General features: G+C 38.9%; 1 long non-coding RNA gene across 2 annotated transcripts in view; it reads right to left on the reverse strand.

Annotated features, from left to right (window-relative positions):
• The window catches only part of LOC110484400 (uncharacterized), a 240,712-nt gene that overhangs the window by 139,717 nt on the left and 76,233 nt on the right, over nucleotides 1-24,762 (reverse strand). For both annotated transcript variants that reach the window (XR_014957755.1, XR_014957754.1), the window contains one exon: nucleotides 1-24,762. This exon is cut by the window's right edge. This is a non-coding gene — a long non-coding RNA (uncharacterized LOC110484400).

Here is a 24,762-nt window from a genome sequence, read left to right on the forward strand (position 1 = left end):
CTGGATACCGTTGGCACTATTTCTAGAGATCATGTTTGCTTTTGAAGAAAAATATGTAATAAAACACTAATAAACACAAGTCTGGTCACAAGTGAATTTTCAAGAATCAGATTTTAAAAAAATGCAGAAATTGCTCTGGTGCTCTTAAAACAAACACTTCCTTAATTATCTTCTCCGGTGAGAAGTAACAATAGAAGAAAAACAACAGCAAAATTGCCTGTAAAACAAACTTCTCTCCCAGGGCTTAGTACTTCAGCAAGGATCATTAGTCCTAATCAATCAGAGCATTTAATCATATGCTTAAGTTTAGGCTTACAGATAAGCATATGTATAGTCAGATAAGACTAGGTATTGTGCTGAACTGAGGCTGAAGTACTCAGCATCCAGCAGGATTACCCTGCACTGCTGAAATCTAAATTTTCTTCATGTTTTATTTGCCGACTGGGTGTAGGATTCAAATTAGAGGAAGGATTAAGGAAAAAAAAAGTCCTCATGATAGCAGGGCCAGGCTAAGCAAACATTTCATATACACACCAGGAGAAAGATGAAAGGAAAGCAGCTGCCCTTCCACGGTCAGAAATTCTTATCTGTTGACCGAACCTTTGTTAGTTTGAGAAAGCACAAGTGGTCTGCATTGGCGGCAGGTTCAAAGCAATTTTTTTAATAGATAATGCAATCAAAAGTCTGTCTGTTGAAATATTTAGAAGAACAAGATATCACTTTAACCCCTCTACACCTGAGTCCTTTGTCAAAGACTTTGTCAAAGAAGTGCATTACACTTGTTTATGTTTTTTATCTTTAATAGGCTTCTGCATTTTTTAAAGATTAACATATTGTGATCTCCTTTGAGCAAAAGATATATTCTGTAACTTTCAGGCAGTACTTCTCTATTGCCTTCTTCAAAGGAGTTGCATATGAAGGTATGCTACCAAATTAAAAACCAACATGCAAACAACAAGTCACCTGTGGTTGTTGTTGAGGTTCAGGTCAGCCTGTAGCTGGTGCACATTCAAAACAAAAAAATAATTAACCCAGGCAACTTACTTGAGATAAGGTAAAATGTTCAACACCTTTAAATGCCAATTTGAGAATGGAAAACAGTGTGTTTCTGTTCTGTCTGATATAATTATCTCAATATTGACATCCTCTTAGAAAGAATGGTGAAGTAAACAGGAACTCCAGAGAAGAATTTCCCTGTATAAAACATTTTGGCAAGAATGGGTGATTTCTGAGATTAAATCATGCAGAACAGAATTTTGCAAGTTCCCAGGATAAAAACCAATGAAATAGGATTAATATCTTCTGTGTAGACTTATAGCAGAGGAATTTGGATACAGGAGAATAGTCAACTGCCATCTCTTTAGTCTTATATTTACAGTACTGGAAGGGTTCCAGAAAAAATAAATTCAGTTCCTGGGTTTGCCACTTCATCTCCCTTCTTTACAGGCAGGGGCAGTGCTGCGTGCCTTTCTTAAGAAGTAGCTCAAATGACAAAGAGCAGTAAATATTATTATTTGATTCCAGCTCTACTACTGCTTTTCATTCATTAACTGCTCCTATTATTGACTGTCATCCTACTTTTTTCTTTTCCCTTTTATCCAAACATACTCCAAATACACTGGTTATACTATACATGCTACTTTCTAAGAGACCATGCTTTGGGTTTTGTTTCCAAGTAATCACTACAGGTGTATTTGTTGTCACTGATCAACTCAATACATTAAACATACCTGTCCAAGTTTTCTAAGCTATTTGCAGCAAAAGTAACTAGTCTTTTTCCATAGCTTATAATCTTTCAGAAAGAAAAGAAAAGAAGGAAGTGATGTCATACCAGTTATTCTTCTGCCTTTTGTAATGTCCCTGCTGGCTCAAAAAATATAGCTTCTCAGTGCTTTATATCTTCACTCCTGAAGCCAAAATTTGCTCTGCTACAAGCCAGTATAGCTCCCCCGAATCCATTTAAACCAAGCCTGAGTTTAGCCCCTATGCCAATAAAATTTCCATTTGTATTAAAATTGTCTACTGCTTTGGAAAGACATGTGAGTTGGAATTACTTAGATTTCTGTGGGTATTTCTCCTCTGATAGGGCCCTCAGGCCAGATTCATCCAGACACCAATACAGCCAGGATCAAGCTGTTTGTGCATTTACTATCTGTGGTTGTGGACTGAGCCAGAAGGACTTCTAAAGCTTCTTAGCTGCTGGAGAATGGCTGAGGCTATTTTCAGGCAACTGTTGTGGCCACATTAGTGCACAGAACAAGTCAGAGGGTGCTCTGGCACCAAGATTGTTTCTCCCTGAGCCCCTGGGCAGTGTCACCTTGCTGATGGCCCTTACACAAAAGCCAGGCAGAGCAGGGCTGACTTTCCCCCTTACATCAGAGGATGACAAAAAAATCCCAAGGAAAAACATTATTATTGCTCTCTACAACTTCCTGAAGGGAGGTTGCAGACAGGTGGGGTTGGTCTCTTCTACAGGGCAGTAACTGACAGAACAAGAGGACACAGTCTCAAGCTATGTCAGGGAAGCTATAAGCTGGATATTAGGGAAAAAAATTTCACCAAAAGAATAATCAAGTACTGGAATTGTCTTCCCAGGGAGGTGGTGGAATCACCATCTCTGGATGTGTTTAAAAAAAGACTGGACACAGCACCTGGTGCTATAGTGTAGTTGAGATGTTAGGGCATAGGTTGGACTTGATGATCTTAGAAGTCTCTTCCAACTTCATTATTCTGTGATTCTGTGATTTCATTATTTCATCAGTTTTAGTAGCCTGCTCAATGCTAGGCAAGGTTCATTTATTTAGAAGCTGGGGAACAGCTGACAACTTTCTAAAGGCTTCTTCATGCATCTCTCACTCTTGTCCCAGTATTACCCAGTGTGATCCAAGACAGAGCCAGTCTGGAGGTAAGTCCTTTTAAATGAAACCTCCTTTCTTGAAGACAGATTAGCTATCAGCAGAACATGCAGATGTGTCTCTGTGCTTCACCAAACCCACTATTCATCTCTCTCAATGCAAGGACTCATCATGGTGGGAGGATTAATGTCAGTTAGTCCCAGATGGAATTTTTTAGTTTTAGTCATTTTATTGAAAATGAAGAAGCTTCCTGCTGTCCCATGCAGCCCACTGTGGTAGTACTTTTAATCACTACATTTACTTTTTTATAAGCTGGATCTGGATGCTGCAGCAGCAAACAGGCCAGAGCAGTGATGCTGCTGGTGCTGTTGCTGCAAAGCACAAGCTGCAATTGTGGGAAAGAAGAGGTAGAGAAGGAACAGGAAGGTGAAGTTTATAGTTCAGCAGCAACAACAGGAAAAAGTTGGTGTGACAGATTTATAGATTTAATGAAAAAGAGACTATGAAACAGTAACAAAAATACAATAAAATAGACAGATATGTAGGATTTTTTTTCCTTTAGGTAGGTTTAACAAAATGCTTAGACTAACATGATTCTTTTGTTAAACTAGATAATATTTTTGAGAAACAGCATTACAAAAGGTTAAACATAGAACAGATGTAAGTTATAAAATACAAGCTGATCAAAGCTCAGATTTTGAGACAGATATGTTAGCAAATGATGATAAATCAATCCCACTAGAATTGTAAGAAGCAGACAAATGTAACTCTGCAGGACTGAAAGTTGGGAGTTGAAAATAGGGAAGAGAAAGAATAAGTAGAAACAAATGTTTAAGTTAATTCTAAACAACTTGTACAGAGCATCAACTGACTATATTCTGCAAGAAGGGAATAATATCTACTGACATGCACCCAATTTGATTTCAAAATTGGACTCAATGCTTTAAACTCTTAATATTGGCTTAATGTATACAACATTCTATTCATTTCCTATTTAGTAGCTGCTTTTCTCAAAAGTTTTCAAACATCAAGGAAATCTGTACTGCCATGATCAAAGCTATAAAAGAGGTAGAAAATATTATAAAAAAGGGTGTGTACTAGAAAGCTGATCTTTAGCTACCTTGCCTATATACTTATTTAAAACAAAACAAAAAGTTATTAACACATCTAAGTTAGGACGAAATATATAGACATACAGACATTTGAATGAAAGCTGAAGTTTCAATTTCTTTTCCTTTTGTAAGTAAATAAATAAAGCACAGTGAGAAGCACACTATTTACCAAGACCTAAGTGAAACAGAAAACATTTGAAAGACCAAGAAAAAGGAGGTAATTGTTAGGACTGTCAGCAGGGGACCGCTGTGATAATTTGATCTGAACTCTGCTAACAAATCACTGCACCATTCTTTTTACTTTAGTATCTGTTTATGCTTCTACAAATTGAAACCCCACTGGCAATGCACTGGAGAACAGAGCTGAGCACAATAACACATCAGCCTGGCGATTAGTTCAAGGTGGGGAAGGATTAGCTGACCATCCCAAACCTGCAGTCCTCCTCGATATTTTGTCTTTCCCTGCTGAGGTAAAAGGGTGCAGACATATGTAAGTAATAAACTAACAGGCTTCCATCCACTTGAGGTTGAGTGGAAGGAATGCAGAACAAAACTATAAAAAAAATAATAGACAAAGGGGTAGTGAAGACTTGGGGGAACTCAATACCACATCTGCTAAGCTACGCAGGGATGTAGCACCAGGATGCCCATAAGTTTTTAAAGATATAACTGTGCCTTTTTGTGATCTTGCAGCACACTGTTATGGCCTGAGTATGCCAACATTTAGACCTGACACAAGATCAAAAGGCTGATAAATGAGAGGAAAGGGGATGTTTGACCCACTAAACCATATTCTACAAGAATTCAAGGCTTTTTAAAGCAATAAAAAAAGTAATACATTACTTCACCTTGAATATATTGTGACATTCTTTTCTAAAACCCCCCTAATATCTAGGTTCATAATGTACTTCTATGCACATATAAAAATTCACACATTCACATGTATGAATACATATTTTCATATTTATTTAGGTAAATATATTTTACATTGCAACAAGCTTCTGAAAACTAAATTTCTGATTAAAGTTATATTAAAATCCTTTGGAAATTAACTTAACTTGGGGTGTAATTATTTATGGGTCCAATTTATTGCTAGCGAAAGTATAACAAGTAACAAAAAAGGAGGAAAATCCAGCATGAAATATGTAGTTAAATAAAAAAAAGAGGTTGGCTTTTCTATTTTAGCCAGCCTGTGATATGCACTAATTTTTGACAGTGCTGAATTCAACATGGATTTTGTGATTGAACAAAACCAATGTGAGTTTTGTTCATTTATTTCACCACAGTCAGGATGCCAGATGTACCATCAGTCTTGTCATATTATTAAACTTCCAGAAAAGAGTTCTGAGCTCTAACCCACATCTACAGGCTATAAGCAGCAATAACCATTATTACACATCCAAACCCAAGAGTTTTGAAATTTATTTAATGAAGAATTACCAATACCAAATGCTACACATTCAAAAACTTTCTGCAATATTTCTCCTCAGTGTTAGTTTAGGGATTGGTATTTCCTATTTTTAAAGGAACAGATGCATCTTAGCCCCTAAGAATGGAGCTGTGCTGTGATCTGCCATGAGTACGGGCTGAGGAGCCACCAGGCTCTGAAAGGTGTGCAAGGAACCACGAGGGCCATCAGTGATATCAGAGTCACCCTGTCAACAGTGATATCAGCCCCTCTGCAGATTTCCCAGTAAGCAAGAAATCACACCTGCTCTGTTGACAGTCCTTATATCTCTCTTCCTCATTCCACTGAGCAGTTTGGAAGGGGAGTGTAGAAGTGGTTTTCTTGTGCCCAGCCCCTCTCAATGACTTTGAGGGAGTGTGTACTCTCCAGAGGAGGAATTTGGTATCAGCAGTTCCTGTGCTAATCTCTTCTAAGAGCTTTAGGTGCTCAGCACTTTTGGAAATCAAGTTAATAACTATTAATGACTTAGAAGGATGAGAACTGAGTCTTCATGGTACTCCTTATTCAAGCATTTTTCACATCAAATTTGAGTGGAAATCCAGCTTTGTTAAGAGAGAGGATTGCTGAAAAGGATCCAACGTAAAAAAAACAAAAACCTGAGCAACACAATTAAATTAAATTTGGATGAAAAGTGATGAGATGTTCTGATTCTCCTGAGGATTCAGAAACATTCTCCTCACAAATAAGCATTGTATAAATGTATTAGGGCATGAGGAGCAGCCTATAAAAAGGTCAAATGATACTTGAGGAGGCTGAGAAGCTATTTACCTCTTAAGTCCATATGTAAGGAAGAAGCTTCCATTGTCCTTAGCTTTCAAAATTCATCAATTGCATTGTCTAGTATCAGGGTATTAGAACTTTTTAAAATTAAGTAGCTCAAATAAGAGTCACTGTATTGCAGAACTCACCTCAAGCTGACCACCTGCATATTTCCCCAGTTTCCAGGCCACTGCAGCTACTCTTCTGCTGATGCCCAGTTTTGTCTGGTTTAGAAGGTAGCGTGTGTCTATGTAACCACAAGGCTGTGCCCACCAGCCTGTAAATGGCTGTGTGAGAAATGCATTATCAGTGTGTGACACTCCTTCTCTGCCATACAGCCTGGGGAATTCCCCACTTTGGAATGCTCTTTTCCAGCTTGAGCTGTTCTCCTTCTTGGCTCAGTCCCACATGCCAGCCAGGATGGATGCTGCAGCACAGGCTGCTGATGTCAGGGAGCAGTGAAGGCAGGCAGACATGTCGAGAGACACACTCAGAATCAATTTTTAGAAGTAGGTAAAAATAGCAGTTTTTTATTCACTACAAAAACGAGCAGGCAGGAGAGAAGACTCTTTGTAGACAGATCTGGGTAAATTTGCATCTTGTCAGATGCACAAAACAATTAGTTGAAAAAGCACAGAGAACACCTACAGATTGTAGGCAATGTTATTTCTACATCTGCAGAACAAAGATCAAAGCAGTCAATAATAAACTTCAGAAGACCTGAGGAATTACTTTGCAACTATTCAACTTTTTCCATCAAACCATCCCCCAAACCATCAATAAATGTTAGGAGTCACCTGCTTATATCAAAGGAGCAGGGCCGAGCACTGAAGCCAGGATTCTATCACAATTACAAATACATCAGCTGTCAGAATAAGTGAATCTCTAGTACAAACATAGCAGCACCTATATAAAGCTTTGTATTTTAACAAACATGAAAAGGAAATCACTGCCATAAATGTTAATATAAGTGAATTCTGAGCAAACAGGTTATTTATTCTATTAGTACCAGAAACCTTTCTATCAAATAAGTATATGACATAGTTAGAGACAGTCTTTCTTCCGTGGGGAGATTTGATTTTGCTTATTTTTAAGGGGACAGAGAAGACTTTACTATTCTTAGATTTAAAATTCTGGTGTCTGCTTGCTTGTTGTCACATTTCAAATTCTTGGTTTTAACAAAGTTTTTTTTTTTTTTTTTTCATTAAGATCACTGAGGTTTCCACATACAAATAAAAATAATCTTATTGATTACTGGCTTTTTCATGGTAAAAATGCATATCTGAAAAAGATAAATAGAGGGACAGAACTGCTGTGGTGAGTTTTCTGTAATAAGAAAACAAAGCAGCCAAACTCTGACGACATCCATTGTCCTCACCGTCTGGAGCACACCCACATGATGGACAGACTGCTCACCCCAGCCACCTTTGGGGACAGATGGCTTCGTTCTGGACCCAGCAGAATGTCCATAAAATTAACATTGACTACATGTTCCTTGGTAAACAAATGTGGTTTGATTGATGAAAGAAAACTGCAAGAAATCCTACAAAATACTCTTTGAAAGTCAGAAAAGCCTCTCTGCATTTTCAGCTTCCAACCCACCAGTCAAGAGCAGCCAAATGATTAATAAATGTATTTTAATGCAATCTTAAGTGATGTGGTTACATTAAAATCCAGTTATTGCACAACAGAGTTGTTGTATTCCAAGGGAATACAGTACAGATTTTAACTGATGTGAAAACACACAGATTTTGTTTAATAGCCTCTTAATCCTGCCAATTTTACTAATAAGATTACTGTCTAAAAGGGCAGCTAAATAAACTGTGCTGTTGACACTTTAAACAAAACAAAAAACACACCTACCTACCCCGTGAAAAGTGCAATTTCTACTGAAACATTCTTTTCCTCTATTATGGCCCCAATCCAGCAATGGGACTACTTATGTGCTTAAAGTTAATCAAGTGCTTAAGTGCTTTGCTGGACTGAAGCCTGCAACAACACAAATCTGAATGGACAAATTATCATTTTGCATAAGAAACCTGCAACAAAATGAAAATAATTAAAAAACTGAAGCTGTTTGTAGAGATACTTAAGTGCTGCACCATGATGTAAAGTATGTCTGCATTTTGCACATCCCACTTTTGCCATTTTATTTCTGAAGAACACATGTTTCTCGCTGTTTTGACTGAAGTTTCAGCTACAATCTTAGAAAGGGACGTGAACCATTCTGCCAGCTCTGTATTCTGATAGATATCAAAATCTAGCTGGACAGACACCAAATATTTCTGGGCTAAAGGATGGGTCTGTGGGAAAATGATTTGCAACAGTAGGTTTTCACTACAGAGTAAGCAGCATTGGAATGGTAGAAGGAAATTATGAAAGAAAGTGAAATGGGAAATTAAAATATCAAAGTAAGGGGGAAATGGGATTTAATGGAGCATTTTTTACATTTCATCTTTTGGGTATTATCTGAAAATATTTGGACTTCCTTCCCCCCATCAGCCAGGCCTCCTCTTGAGCCTTAATTTTCATTTAGTTTTTATCTCTGTCACACAGTCTGCTTTTATATAGTCTCCTTGCTACTGCTCTAAGAACATTCAGGCTAATTTCCTTTCCCTTAGCCATTTATCTTTCCTACACCCATTCAAGTCTATGGATGCATGCATCTTGAAGGAGGAAAAAAAAGCTGACTGTATATGTCATAAATGTGACCAGGAATCAAAAATAGCTTGGGGATTAAAATCCATCAAAACTGCAATGTCCAAAGCAAAGCATCCTGGCTGTCTAGACAAGTAAATGAAAAAGAAGAGCTACATTCTGCAGGAGTGTTTCCCTCAAACTCTTTGTCATGGTATAAAATTTCTTCTCTGTCATGAAAGCTCGACCTTCGACAGAACATCCCCAAGACCTTCAGGCAGCATGTGAGCAATGAGGGGAGCCAGCACAGGGACCCTTCAGGCTCTGCTCAGTCTGAAAGGCTGCAGCCAGGTGAGCACTTGACCCTCGCGAGTCTGTGAAATGCAACGTTCCCCAAATTCACACGACACCGTGCCAGGGCATGCACAGCAGCCATTTTGCAGCTCTTCCAGCTGGGCAGCTGGATGTTCAGAAAAGTCAGCAGATTTTACTGCCAAGATGTGTCAGCTTTGGAAAGCAATGTGGAAGAAAAAATCCACATGGGTCATTCCAGCATGGAGGAGTGCTAACAACCGCCTCACAAAGCTTTCTGAGGAACTCAAGCTTTCTGTGAATCCTCCTAATACAGGCACTGCTTCTCCTTCACCCCCCCTTCCCGAGGGGCACATCTCCAGTTAAACAAGACACAAGAGCTTTTCCTCTCCTGCTGCTGTCCCTCATTCCCCTGTGAGGAGATAAGACAACTGGCATGCGAGGCAGCCGCGCCACCATCAGCAGCTTCTGGCCATCAGAGTCCCCCTGACATGGGGAATGCTCCCGTCCAGACCTCTGCTGCCTTTGCAAAATAAGCGTGGTGGACTGGAAAATCTGGTCATGTGTATTGATTTCTGGGTTCTGTTACAAATGCACTCGCTCTGTGTTGTTCTGGGCCCTGGCTTTTCTCCAGCTTGGAACTGTCAAGATTAGCTATGGAGTATTTTCATTCAACTTTCTAAACATATAACTTTGTTGAAATCATCTTTTGTGTGTAGGGGTGTGTGAGAAATGGATTTTCAAGGAGATCTATGAAAAATGATGGTACCCTCAGTGTTAATGCAACTGAAATTTTCAACAATTGAGAACCATTTGGTTAGGATGAACAAAAATGTATTTTTTTTTTTCCCCCACAACTTGACTCTGCCATCATAAATCAGACCAAGTAGCTGTGCTTTGAAAAATGGAAGGAACTTTAAGAATAAGAATTAAACACTGAAGTAAATTTGATATATTTACCTGTTTTCTAAATGAAATTCCCTGATTTTCAAGCAGAGACCCCTTTATTGCCTCTTTTGGGCCAAGAAATACAACACATATGGATTTTAGGGTGGATTAAGAACTACTCATCTGATATCAGTATGGCTGCTGTCAAGTCAAAAATCATGAGGGATCAAAAGTAACACTAAACTGTGGAGCAGGAAAAGAGGCTGAAGGGGACAAGGTGGCAGCCAAGCCATGCTGAACAGAGTTGAGCTGAAGTCAGACAGGACCTACACAAGTGTCAGTAGAAGATGAGAATGAAAGTGCAATGGCTGAAAAAATACCCTAATTGCTCCTCTGTCCATGATGAACATGCCAACCTGCAAACCCCTTCCTGGGCATATTTCCTTCTATATCTTCTTTGGCAGCACAGCTGTTTTAGGTTCTTCTCTTCATTCTCTCACTTTCACACAGCCTCTGCAGCACTGCCTGCTCAGTTGTGTTGTTCCTCTGAGTGTGCTGTGCAAGATAATTGATGTAATCTGGATTTGAACAACAACAAAAAAAAACCCTTCACCCCTCCAAAACAGATACTCAGGAGAAAGCAACAGGTGAGAAAAACCCAGAATGTCGAATTTTATACTTTGAAATTTGTAAAATACCCCTAAAAGGTTTGATTTAGATTAGCAGACACAATTCATTTATGTTTGGCAGCATTAACTAATTACTGTCTGCAGACTGGAAGCACAGATGCAGCTCCTGCTAAGACCAGCACCACAAAGCATGTTAAGCAAGCAACAGCATAATAGAAAGCACAGCTCCATGGAAAATGTACACTGACAAACTTTCAGTGCTTTTAATTGTGCACTTTTTAATTGGTATTATTCCTAACAAGAAAAAAGGCTATCCTCGGGAGGCTGCAGAATTATATTTGCCTGAAAGCTTATTCTTTAAATAAAAATGGCTGTTCATAGAAAGTCTATTAGTTTCCTCCTTCATCCCACTGAAATATGTTCTGTCCCTTGGGAAATAAATTTTAATTTACTGTAATTTTTCTTGAGGTTTTTCACTTAGTATGTCAATGTACACTTCTCCCTTTTTTTTTTTTCTTTGTGTAAAGACCAAGCTTTTAAAAAATAGAATTAAATCTGAACAAATGAAAAAGAAATGAGTCAAAGCTCTCAAAAATAGCTGAAGAATTTATGGAGTATTCTTTCCAACACTCTTAGTTTTTCTCTGTGTGTGTCTCCATTTTCTGAACAGCAACAAGGACAATAATGCCTTTTAGTAAATAACATAAATTAAACAAGCCCTGTTAATATTGCCTGCTGACCTCAGAAAGGCCGAAGTGGGAATACAGTCCACATTTCTTCTACTGCCAAGTTTGTGCATTGATTCACTTGATTAAAAATTAGCCATTTCAAATGGACTGAGGTTCTCTGAAGAACATTATCCAGCATGGCTTGGCACCTCCAGTTACACTTGTGGGTCTGCAAGAATGAATGACTGAAGGAAGGAGTTAATGAATGAAGACGGCCTTGGTATTTAGGGCTGCTGAGCACGCACAAAGTGGAAGTGCAGAGGAAGCAGGCAGCAAACTGTGACTGTGTGAATGGAGAGGTTCTTTCTAGTGATCAATATGGCAGCCAAGCAGCACTCATACCACAAGAGACAAAGGCTGTTAAAATGAGAGTGATGATAATCTGGACAAGAACTGATGTAGAGATGGCCCAGGATAAGTCATAACCAAAGCTCACTAATGTATAGTAACTCTTTTTTAACACCCACTAAAGAGAAAAAGCATGGTTCACTGCTTTAACTGAGCAGGGCTGGACACCATTCTAAAGAAAAGGACAAATGTAGTCAAAATTGACAGTTTGAGAGAAAATGCAAAGATGAATTGGGTGGAGCTTACAAAATTCTGTGGAAGAACTGCTTCCTTGAAACTGACCTGTCCCAGCTTGGAGCAGGTTGAAGCTTCCCAAGATCAAACCAAATTATCTAAGATCAGGAAGCCCAAAAAAGAAACAGCCACCTCAAGCCAGTATTGGGGTATGTGCAGCATGGGGCCAAATATACCCTGCACAGTGTCGTTTCCTCCCATTCCAGTTATCATATGGCTGCAGATCTTCAATACTGGGGTAGTGTTCTCTACATCCACCATTAATGTGGTTTTTTGTCACCTTACAAAGCCTGTACCAATTTTCATCCTCACCAGTTTTGCTCCATGCTTCTCATGGTATATTTGCATGAATATACCATGCTTTACTAAATTACAAAGAGATTAGATCAAATACATTTCCTTTGTGTACAAAAGGAAATAGAAAACCAGTTGCCTCACCAAAAAAAAAAAAAAATTTAAAAAAATCAGGTTAAGTTAGCTTGCTCTACCATGGGGAAACTCACACTTCCTACCTAGCATTTAATTCAAGGCCTTCAACCATGTTTTCTTTAAAATTTTTAAAAACTGGTTTACTACTGAGATCTGACTCAAAGCCCTGTTGTTTATCAAATCCTTTCTACTCCTCTCCTGTTTTTAAGTACTGATGCTGTATGTCTTATTCTGGATTTACAGTAGTCCTCTCTCCACATACTATAATCAACAAACCTGTTGGATCGCCATTATGATTTACCAGTTCATTCTGTGTTTTGGCATGGGATTTCTCTGGCATTCTTAATTTGATTATATTGAGCCTTCAAATCTTCCTCTTCAGATTCTTGTCATTTCTGCAACTGTATTGTTAACCATTCTTCCTTTATCTTCCATTATTCCATTTTTAACATGCTCATTCTCCAAAATAAAGTCTGCTCAGGTAACATCATAAGGAACTGAATGGTGCTCCTAATAGAGTCTGGAAAATGACACAATAAATCCACCCCATCTTTATCTTTAAAATCATGGTGATGCACATTTTTCATTACAAATATATATTTAGTCATAACAATATTAACCTCCTCCCTAGAATTAGGCACAAAGTACTTCACAGCAACTTTCTAGCAAAGAAAATAATCTCTCTTACTAAGTTCTATTTATTTTTCTCCTATCCTGTGCCTGTACATGGTAGGAAACAGTAGTTAAAACCAGGACTAGCAGCTACCATCAGTTGCTTTAGCCCATGTCATGCACTTCCTGCTGTGTTTTATTAGACAAATATAAAATTAACAACAGAGCTATAATGATTCCCTAAACTGGTTCCAACACAAATTTCCAATTTGAGGTCAGATGTATTGCCTAATAAAGTTTTACAACAGCAGTCAAGTAGTGGTAGTTAGCTCCTCAGAAATACAACTCTTAATTCACCAGATTTAGTTTTAAGACTTGTTCATCACATAAAACAAAAATAAATATTATTATAGCTTTACTCAAAACATTCAGATGATAACCTCCAGATAAGATGACATTGGGTTACTGTAACTGCAAACAACACAATTAAATATACTTGATATATTTACATTTGTAGCAAGTATCCACTATAACATTTTGATTACTTGACCTGATGCATGTAAACTGTCATTCTGAAGCTACTTGGCAAGAACACACTGGTAATTCTATTGCTTACAGAGCATGAAACTTTAGATAACAGTCTGCTATGGTCTTGCATTGGGAAACCTTTTGTGTTCTTGATGAAGGAAACTGGGGCAAATAAACACTTTCTTAACATAACAATAAATTAAAACTGAAGGGATAACATTTTAAAACCACAGCTAACAGCAGAATGCGTTCCATAATAATAAAACAGTTCATCTTCCACAATGGTTGGCTGACACATTTAGGAATACAGTGTCAGTCCTTAAGACTTTATTGGAAACCACTGACAAAGTCCATCGAAATTGTATCAAAAACAATAGAAATGCAAGCAAAATTTCCATGGACCTGTATTTAACCTATAGGAAAGATAGTTTAGCAATTAATCATGTCTGTAAATCATTGGTTTGGACATGTCTATTTAAAGTGTACAAATTTAAGTGAGCTGCTCATATTAGGGCAAAAACCTATCCCAAAGGTTAGACTTGATCTAATTAGAAGTTCTGTACAACAAAATAAGGAAGATCCTTTTCTTCTTCCCCCAAACTTACTGACAAAGTGAACTAGGACTTTGTTAAATAATAAAGGTGGTGCCAAGGGAAGTGAACGTTAGTGCTGTAATACACAGGATCAAAACCACACTATTCTTAGTCACACACAATTACTATTTTTCTGCACATTAACAGTAGCATTGTGTAAGAGCATCTGTACAGCAGAGTTTATGGCCAAAACCTCCTTGGGATGAATGTAGATGAGCTACTGTGAGAATTTTCACAACTGCAAACGAAGACAAAGGCATCGGCCTTGGAGTAAAATTTATATGCACATATATTTATAAATATCTCTTTAGAGATACTGTATTTATAAATATCTCTTTAGAAAAAAAATCCTTCAAATCTAACAACCCTTGAGACTATTTTGCAGAAAAATCAGCTTAAACCATCCTGTGAATACAGAGCACTATACCTGTATTTCTCAATCCATTCATTTTGAGTTGTCTCAGGTTTCAAGTATAACTATCAACTTAAATATGCACATTACCTGAGAAACGGTGAGCACACACCTTTCGTGTCTCTTTGGCTTTATGCTATGTTTTTTTTAACTACTGAGCCCTATACAATCAGGAGATAAAATGAGATTGTACTGTCACAGATTAGCTTTCTTTTCCTCCTTCCTCCTGTGCTCCTTCTCCCCACTTAGAAACTCTTTGGGGCTTCATTATTTAACTTTCCCCTCAGGCGTGAGGATAACACCATTGGAGCCATTTTGCAGGCAGCAGGATTCTATAAATGAGGCACTTATTTAAACAGCTTCACACAGAGTCGATGTCAAAGTTCTTGGCTATTTACAGGTGACATCACAAGAGATGGCTTCTGAAGCACAGCCAAAACAAGTACCATGCACAGATTAATTTTTCTTGTCCAACATACATCAGAAAACAGTCATTCCAGCCTTGCTTCACTTCACTAAACTCTTCCTTCAAGCAAATATATGACAGAGCTGTACAGCAATGTTTTTTCTGCCTGTTGAACAGAGCAGAATTTGGTTACTGCTGAGCAAGAACAGGGCAGATTTTTGGGTACAATTCTCTCTCCCATCACATTTTAACATCCATAGTGAGAGCCTACAGCAAGTAAAAACCTCCACACACAAAGCAAAAAATGAGGTCTGGTATCAGCTCTTGATGGACATGGCTAAGTAATCACCATTTAATGAATCAAAATCTGATAGTGCCACCTATAATAATAAACCAGGATGTGAATAAATTAGTTCTTACTTTACATTTCTTGGAATCCATTTGAAATACAATAAAGAATCAGGAATAAGATCACCAATACTTTTTTTAAAAAAAAATTATAACAGAAGATTAAATATATACAGCCTTTAAGTGGAAAATACAAAAACCCCTGTATTTTCTGAGGTCAAGTAATTTAATGAGAGCACAGCTTTCCAAACTGAGGGTGAGAAGGTGCTGGTGTAGGTATCTCCATTATCCCAGAAGAGCTGCTCCTGTGAGGGGAGCAACTGCAGCAGCACCATTTGCAGGGCCCTAAGTTTTGAAATTTAAACAATATACACACATGCTTTGAAAGATCTCTCCAGTCCTCTGTTAGATATTAATTCTACACAGTAAATTTTGCCATTTATTAGCATACATTTGGAGTTTATTTTCTCAATGTTTAATCACGCATAGTAGTCATTAGCATATATGAACACTCCTTTTCTAGAGCAGTTTGTGTAGAATTCTCATTTGAGTTAATTGCTATGTAAGATAGCTAAATTCTAATTAAAATTCAATGGCACATGTAATGATAATATTTATCAATAGTGCCTTTCTCAGCAGTTACTTTTATTAAATTACTTAGCTTCATTGTTTATTTCTTGAGATTGAGATTCTAAATTAGCCTGGTTTTAACCACTGAAACAATAATTTCACCAGGATTTAACTGCAATGTTTTTACTTCATATTTTAAGGGAGTAAGTGTCTTTCAAGTTTTGCATTGACTTGTTGTTGCTTTGCTATGTCTCTGAAGATCTTTATTAACCTCTGTCTCCTGGCACTGAAAAAAAAAAAGGCAGCACATGATTGGTGCTCCTGAAGCTAAAGGCAGAACATCCCTTCCCATCACTGAGCTGGGAGCCACGCAGTCCACAAGTATCTTGAGCAAAATATAATATGATTAAAATGGATCAAATTTGCCATCAGATCAAAAAACCCAAACCTTTTTAGTGAGAACATGGCTATTTTTCTGCACCATCACTAGTAATGTCAATTGCTGCAGTACCAGATATAATTTACTTTATTTAGTGAAAACCTTCCCCATACAGAGGTCAAGGCAGCAGCCTGGGCTCTTTCTTCAGCTCCCTTCAGTGCTGCACTTCTCAAAGTGACCGCTGTGGATGTTTATGTGCATTTGCATAAGCATCTGCAAGCTGAGGAAAATATTTCACTCATGCAAACGCTTTTCCTTTTTGAGAAAATCTATATTAGGCAAGTCTTGTGGCTTGAAAATACAAAAAATCTCTTTGGATCTTTCATGTGGGTGAGGAGATATATGTGTAAAAAGTACCTGTGTTAGGTTTTAATCTGAGCTCAAGCTTTTTCCCTGCATGCAGGATGCATGGCTGGAAACTAAATGGGCTCTGAACAAAAGCAAAAGAACCTTGAGCAGCAAAAACTCCTTTCTGCTGCACCAAATGCAAAAGGCTGTTATTCTCAAACATAAAAATGACTAATCACCCTTTAATCAAGTTATGGTTAATAAAGTCATCCAATTTTTGCTTAATCACGTTAATATTCAGACATGTTAAACACTAAATCCCTTCAGGCATGCAAGCCTGTTTGCCAAGTTTCAGCTTACAACAAGGTGTAAATCTCTGAAAACAGCCCTGTGGAAATGCTGACAAACCTTTGGTTATTGTAACAGAAGTTGGTGTCTCTGCAAAAAAAAAGGAGAAGGCAGAGCTCAGTTTCTCTACAAATTTCTACCCTAAAATTTGCAGAATGTAATTCCAGTGCCCTAGATTTACTCTGTGCAGAACCCCTATTGCTATACAAGCCACAGAATAATATTGAAATTGGCAGGAATAAGAAAAATTGATTACAATTAATTATTATTAGAAGATAATATTTATTTAAATATATATATATGTACTTCCACCTAAAAGTTTAATTATAATAGATCAGATTCTCAGAGACATTTGTAATCAGGTTTATTCAGTTGTTTGTTTTTAAAGGTGCTTTATGACTTTTGAAGCAGAATAAAATGATAAATAATGCATTTTCCTCAGTGTTGGTGGGAAAACTCAGGCTATAATTAGCATACAAAATTACATATTCTTATACTTGATGTTCAGTGATACCACTTCCGTCATATCATACAGCATAAATAAAAAGCTGGCAATCCTAATACCCCCAATAACTTTATTCTTATAAACAACCACTGCTGTTCCAACAGAGCTTATCTTCAATAACTCTTTAAATAAAGTCAGAGCCCCCATGTCTTCCAGCAGCTTCATTCTCACTGAAGCCTGCACTCTGTGCTGCAGCCTCTGCAAACACCAGATCTCTGTGTGCTCCTAAAGAGCAGCACAGGAAAAGCTGTGCCACTGTGGCCAGGAAGGCCCCTTTAAAGGGGAAGCCTGGGGAGATGCTGGCCAGGGGCTCCAACAGAGGACCTTTGTGCTGCCATGCAAATGCACCCCTGCAGCAGCCTCCAGACAATGCCCAGGGAGAAGGCAGGAGAGCCACTCCATCTGTGGAGACTTGGGGAACTCAGCCTTCCCGACATTCTTTCTCTCACACAAAACACTCCATGTTGACAGCTGTGAATTTTAAACAACTCCTCTGTGTATGTTTTTCTAATTTTGTGTATTCAGATAGTTTCCTCGGCGTCAGGGGCTCAAAGCAGAGTGCTTGGATTTCGTAATTTAGAGATGTCATGCTTTTCAAGGAGTCACAAAAACTCCTTTTGAAAAACAAAGTGGAAATTAAGTGTCTAATGAAGAGAGCATCAAATGGCAAGAAAAGTGATTACTTTAGAGGTATTACAGAAAATAAAATTAATATTTACATAAATTATGATTACAGAGAGTCTCTGTATGCTAAACTCTGCATGTGATAAATATATTAATAAAAAGTATGGAAAGTATGATTGACTAAACATTCTGATTATTCAAAATCCACTCACAATTTGTAGTGCTCCTTTTAAAGTAAAACTGCAGTCTTTTGAAGAAAATGTTTTCCTTCATTCAATTAATCAAATAAAATATTTGGATATCAGCAATTTGTCCATGTAATGAATGAAGTTTTTTACTAGGTCAAGAACTAACTTAAAACAGATGCCTGGGTAAAAACAACATTTCTCTGCATATTGAAAAAAAATAACAACTACCACCAAAAAGTCCCAACCACCAGTTAAAAGCCTCCCTGGAAAACAGAAAAAGCAAATGAGCTTTCATTTTCCAGATTAAAAAAAAAAAAAAAAAAAAAAAAAAAAAAAAAAAGAAGAAAAAGAAGAAAAAGACTTGAAAATAGTATCCCATGAGTATCCCATGTTGATCCTGCCATGAACATGGATATATCTGCAAAATGGAAATATTACAGATAGGCTGTCATTACACAGTTCTGGCCAAAAATGAGGTTTGGATCTACTCCATAGTATTCTGTCTAACCAGCGCTGGTGGAGCTGTCTTCACCAGTGCTCTGGGAAGGGAGCAAGCAGGAACAAAGCAGGGAACTGGAAGTCAGGATGAGTGGCTGCCATTCCTGGCTCTGCCACTTTGAAACATCCAGAAAATTCTTCCCTGATTTCCCCTTCCTTAATATCCAATTTTAAAGTGGAGGTGGGCAGGAACCATCCCTTTTCATACAATGTTTTGAAGAGCGCAACCAGTTTCAGACACACACCAGTCCTTTCTGCAAAGCAGGGTGGCTCTCCTCTGACAGCTCCTGCAGACCCCCACCCATCCTCCCAAGGGTCCAGCCCTGCTGGGAGGGTGGCTGGGAAGGCACCATGAAAATGCAGGAGGCAGGAAGACCCTGCCCTTCCCAGCAGGCAGCTCCCTCCTACACTCCAGCCTGGTGCCAGGCTCTGTGCCTTGCCCAGTCAGATCCTGTGCCTTTCTCCACCAGGTGTTCAAACTGGCTTCTGCTGCAGCCCACCTTTGGCTCTCAAGACCAACAACAGACAGGATTTGAATTTGAACCTACTTGGGCAATTAATTCACTGCTCTTTGCTTGAGTCATTGACCCCTTGCCTTCACAAGGTGTCTTCAGATCACTCAAAAATTCCTGAAACAGAGCAATGCATCATTTCCCTCACTCCACCACCAGTCTCCACACTGGTGAGACCCATTACTTGTTGACATTTTCTCTTCCTTATATCCACAGGAACCAAACAGCAGCAGCAATGTGGTTTTGCTTAAGGGAGGACAGGAGGTGGGTCCTCTCTAGTCTGGAAATGTATTTTCCCTTCTTCCCAGTCATTTATTGTTCTTCTTTTGGCACAAGAAGAACATATTTTGGACGTGAATTTCTCTGTGGGTGTTACATTGAAAATTAATCTTTCTCCAAGGCATATACGGTCTGGGACAGTTTTGAAATACATATGAGAGGATGGAGATGGGAGGGAACGCACGGAAATGAGGCCACTTGGTGGGGCAGGCAGAGTTGTCTGGCGTGTTCCTACAGCCCTGCCTCACCTCACCCGGCCTGGCCAGCCTGGCACACACCTCCCCACGTCCTGCTGGGCTGTCCAGGCCAAGGACGGGTTCCTGGCACGAGGCTGAGGCATAGAAGTGCTGATCTACACAACATGTGCCCTTAGTCACTTGTCCCCTCCAAGGGAGTATGGAGCCAGCACAGAAGGTCTGCCACCATTTCGTGTGTGATTTCCCAGCAAAGCATCCCATATGAGCACTGCCTGCTCCACTCCTTCCTCCTTTCAGGGTGACTTCACTCCTGCTTCTTCTTTTGCTGGTGTGGAATATTCCATTGGAATGGCGACACAACAAACGAAGTACAGCCAGGTCCCAGCCCCCTGTGCTGGGCACTATGGAAAGAGGAAAGCTTTGATCCAAAAAGGTCAAAGAACCACAAAAAAATTTAAGATCGTATGTGTTTTTTCTGCTTAAATAGGAAAGAATAAAAAGCAGAAATGCATCAATTTTCTACAAAACAAATTCTAATGAGTCATGATGAGGCATTAGAAAGCACATACATATGTAGGCACTCCTCTGGCTCAGAATTATGCTTTGCACAAACAAAAGGCTTCTCTCTACAGATTTACACAATAGGTTTACACTGAGCCAATAAGATCTATCATGTAACTGAGCGCTTAATGACTCTTTAATTTAAGGATTATTGACACAAAAGATGTAACAGCTGCTTAAGAGTTACTACACAGCAGCAGCTTTCCAAAGATATATCACTTTATAATTTTTTCTATTTTCTAAAATACCTAAAGATGCTTACATTCACGGCAGTGCCGTGAAAGAAAAAAAAAAAATCAAGGGGAAATAAATTAGAATATACTTGACCTCAGTGAACCAGGAAAAAAAAATTAAATTTAATGTTCTCAGTTGAGAACAGATTTCTTCTTATTTATTTCTGACAATGTGAAAGCATTGAAAAACATAACTAAACTTTTTTTATCTGAAAATAAGCCTTCTAAGCTAAGACCCTGTATTTTCTGTTGAAGTCCAAGAATTATTTTTTTAGGGAAGTTATAAGGCCCTTGGAAGAAGCCTTACACAAAGGCAGGACTGACAGAAGTTTAATTACAAGGGGTAGTGGGTGTCACTGTAACAGCTTGAACACTGTTCACATGCTTGAAAATGGAAGAGCATTTGTTAGGCTGTGTGCGTGTATACTTATATATATTTATAACCCCTTAACAATGAATATTCCTGCTGCCAAGCATTTAGAGACAGAGTTGATTTCCTTTCAAGTAATTGATGTAGGCTTTCTTCAGGACCCCGTCCAGACAAGTTCTCCACCGTGGAGCAGGAAATCACACCGTCAAAGGAAAGCTGAGCACTCCTTCCACACAGCCTGGGTCAGCCCCTCCAAAACACTAGATTTATACGACTGCTGCCAAAAAAACTTGCATTTCCATGCCCTCCTGTTGCTAAGATAAAGGATGTTTCCTACTGCCTCAGAATGCCGTCCTCATTTAAAACTCCAGCTATGTTCTGACAAAACACACTGCTGTCACCCCAAATTGAGCAAATGAGCCTACGTCCTACAGTATAAAGACCAAAAGAGTTATTGAATATCACCCGGGGAGCACAAAATCAAAAGGCTCCCATTTCTTCCTGACCTTTTTGGGGCATTTTTTCCTGAAATCGGCCGAGCCCTTCAGCCTTCATTTCTCATGCTGTCTGTGGTAGCACAGGAAGGACAGCCTGGACTTTGCAGTTTCAAACAGATCAAGTTTTGTTAAATAACTTTTTCTTTTTTTTTCTCCTTCTTCTTCAAACCCAAAGCGGAAGGGAACGCTGTGAAGAAAATGGAAACTGGCAAAGAGCTTTAACTTCAAATAGCCTTATAAGTCAGTGTTGATGTGCAAAACTAATTCTGTTTTTTTGGCATTCAAATATAACCCGACAGTTGCAGAAGGGAGGGGTGAAGGCGGGAGAAGCGCAAAGCAGATTCCCAGCCAAGTGCAAAATACAGAGACGTGTACCACTACAACTTCTGTTTATCAAATGAAATAAGGATTAGATATATTGGCACCAAGTTTTGTAGGGGAGACTACAGAATTGGCCTGGCAAGTTTCAGAAAAGGAACCCTAGGACAAAAAGCAGTTCTGTACTGCTGCTGCCTTGGTGAAAGGCATTTCACTCATGGCAGAAGGGGATACACAGAAGAGAATACCAAGCTTCAGTAAAATAGATATAGATATGCAAATAACTCCATTCATTAAAAAAAAAAAAAAAAAAGAAATACCACTGAATATAATGTATCTAAATATTTGTTCAGGGTTAAGTGATGTTGTCTAAACAAGCAGAAAAGACCTTTTTCATGTAGATTGGCTTCCCCCATTAGGAGTGCTAGCCACATACTACTTGCTTATTTCTATGTTTTTCATTTCCTAGAATTGTCCCGTATTATTTTACAGATGCGTAATGTAAATAACATTCTGGCACTGGGTATTTATGTGAAGCCTTCTGTCATCTGCTCAGGCTTCAGCTGAGCAGCCCTTGCTACCCCTCACCATAAATGCACGGATGGAACGTACACGCTGCTCATGCTAAGGCCGGGGCATGAGCGTGAGCTGGTGCTGCTCACCAGCCCATGGTGCCAGCGCACACGGGAGAGCCTGCACGGATTGTCCTGCAGTGCCACCTGCATGGCCCGAGCCCCCTGCCTCCACCATGGGCCATGCCACTGCCTCCAGCACTGAAACCCTGCCCGTCCTTGTCTCTGCCACTGCTCAACGCTGTCGGCCCAAAGCACCACCCAGCAGCAATCCACAAGAGGAAGAAATTTCTACCTGAAGCAGCCACAAGTGTGAGGGGTCAACAAACACTGCAGCAGACTCAGGGCTGTGATGTGGGGAGGACTTAAGTGCCAAAAGTGCCAAACAGGATCCTGAGTGCCCTGAGCACTTCAGGCAGGAGATATATGGGATAATTCAAGCACAAGGGGAGATCTCCAACAGCAAAGGGAGATGAGGGAGTGCTACCATGCTGAACAGGCATCTGGAGGAGAGGCATTGCACACACATCCTGCTGGAGGGAAAGCAGCTGTGTAAAACGTGCAGGGGCTAAAGAAAGATGCAGAGTTTGGGGGTGAGCATGTGTGAACAGCATTTAAACATAATGTATACCATTTCTCTTGATCCTTTTAAAGCATATTTAAAGGAAGTCACTCAAAAACCTACCTTAAGTGGTCACCTCAGCAACTTAACAGGAAAAATGTACCAAAAAAATGATACATTGTATCTTTTATCACAAAGAGAATGAGAAATATTTACATCCAGTCCTACATCTACCAAAATCCCAGTTTTTTATTGACTAGAGTAAGTAAATTCAAGTCAAAAGCTAACAAACATATATTTTGATTTAATGTCTGCCACTGTGTAGTGCCATTATTCAACTGTTCCCTTCTAGGGAAAAGCCATTCACGAGTCTGTTCTGAAATGATTTTTTCCAAATATGTTATTTGCATGAAGTGTTTTCTCGTTGGTTAATCATATCAAATCAAGACAGCCCATGATCACAGACAACTCTACCTGACAAAGGACAGACCCCTTTTGGTGGGGCCTCTCTCTCAACATCTATTTGTTAGTGATGAAATTAAATTTTCCGCTGAAATTTTCTACTGGAGCCCCAAGCAAATCCCCAAAAGGAAAAGATTACATTTCAGCCTGTAGGGGACCTTGCTGCTAACCATCAATAGCCACAACAAAGAAACAGACAAAACAAAATATTTGAAAAGGAAAATACAGCTTTGTACACAGAAGCCATCCCTCAACCTCCCCCAACTAAGAGCCCCAGGTTATCACAGAAGCTTCTATAGAGCTTCACACACAACACTCATTTTCTTTTACCAGTCCTCTTCACCTTTACTTTCATAAACAGCTCTTCTCCTTTCTTCTGGGGAGGAAAGCAATCTACCATGCCCAGGTGGATTTAATAATGGAGGCCTAATGCAGGGGGTCAAAGAATATGAACGGATTAAAAGATTAGGGAGAAGAGTATGAAGGCATTCACCTTTCAGGTTTCTGCTCTGAATTTGTCTGATGCCAGCAGTGAGCAAGCAATGTAACCATCAAGGAGCTGTGGTTGCATGGAACTGTCTCCTTCAACTTCTAGGAGTTATACTAAGGGATCATTAAAAAGAGTCTGAATATTTTAAAGATATATACTGCCTCATTATCAAAGTCCCATATCTACCTTTCTGTTTCTTATATTCTAAATGGCTATAAACACACCAAGATGGCTTTTCAGTTAAAAAACTCTCCTCATACTTTTCACAATTAAATTCAGTTTTTTGAGGTATACTTTGTTTTTCTGTGACTTCAAATATCAAAGATATACATCTCTATACCCAACTTTTAGTACACCTGACTGTCAGTCAACCAATTGTTCTTTACCAAGTTAAACTTCCTACAAACAATAATCTGCAGGGAGAAAAAAAAAAGAATAAAAAGAAAACAATCTGACTGTGACAAGTGCTATTCCTGTAATAATGCTGAAATTTAACTTAACCATTCCATGATGTTGGTGAAATCATGTTGGAGTCAGTCATTATGTTATTACCAATGGCTAAAAGTGACAGTTTATGCACATAAACTGCCACCTGTCTCTTACAATACAGGTCACTTCTTCAGCACCAGAAATTACAGAGAAATTATCTTATTTTTCTCAAGGTAAGGGAAATACAACTGGCAAAGTGTTTGAGAAGTAAATCAGCCACACATATAGGGTCCTCTCTTGGAATGAAAGGAGTGAGCTCCACAAGAAGAAATTCTTCAGAGCTAAATGACATATTTGCTTCAGGATTTAGAACCAGCCATGATTATGTCCAAAGTGCCTTCAGTTAAGAAAAGCAAGTTGCACAACAGAACCATCAACCGTGACTGAAGCTGGTTTAATAATAAACTCAAAACTACTTAAAATGAACTTCATGTTTCCATGGTGATGAATACATATCTCCCT

This window comes from Lonchura striata, chromosome 11, assembly GCF_050655825.1.
Source record: "Lonchura striata isolate lonStrDom1 chromosome 11, ASM5065582v1, whole genome shotgun sequence".
Lineage (NCBI taxonomy): Eukaryota > Metazoa > Chordata > Aves > Passeriformes > Estrildidae > Lonchura > Lonchura striata.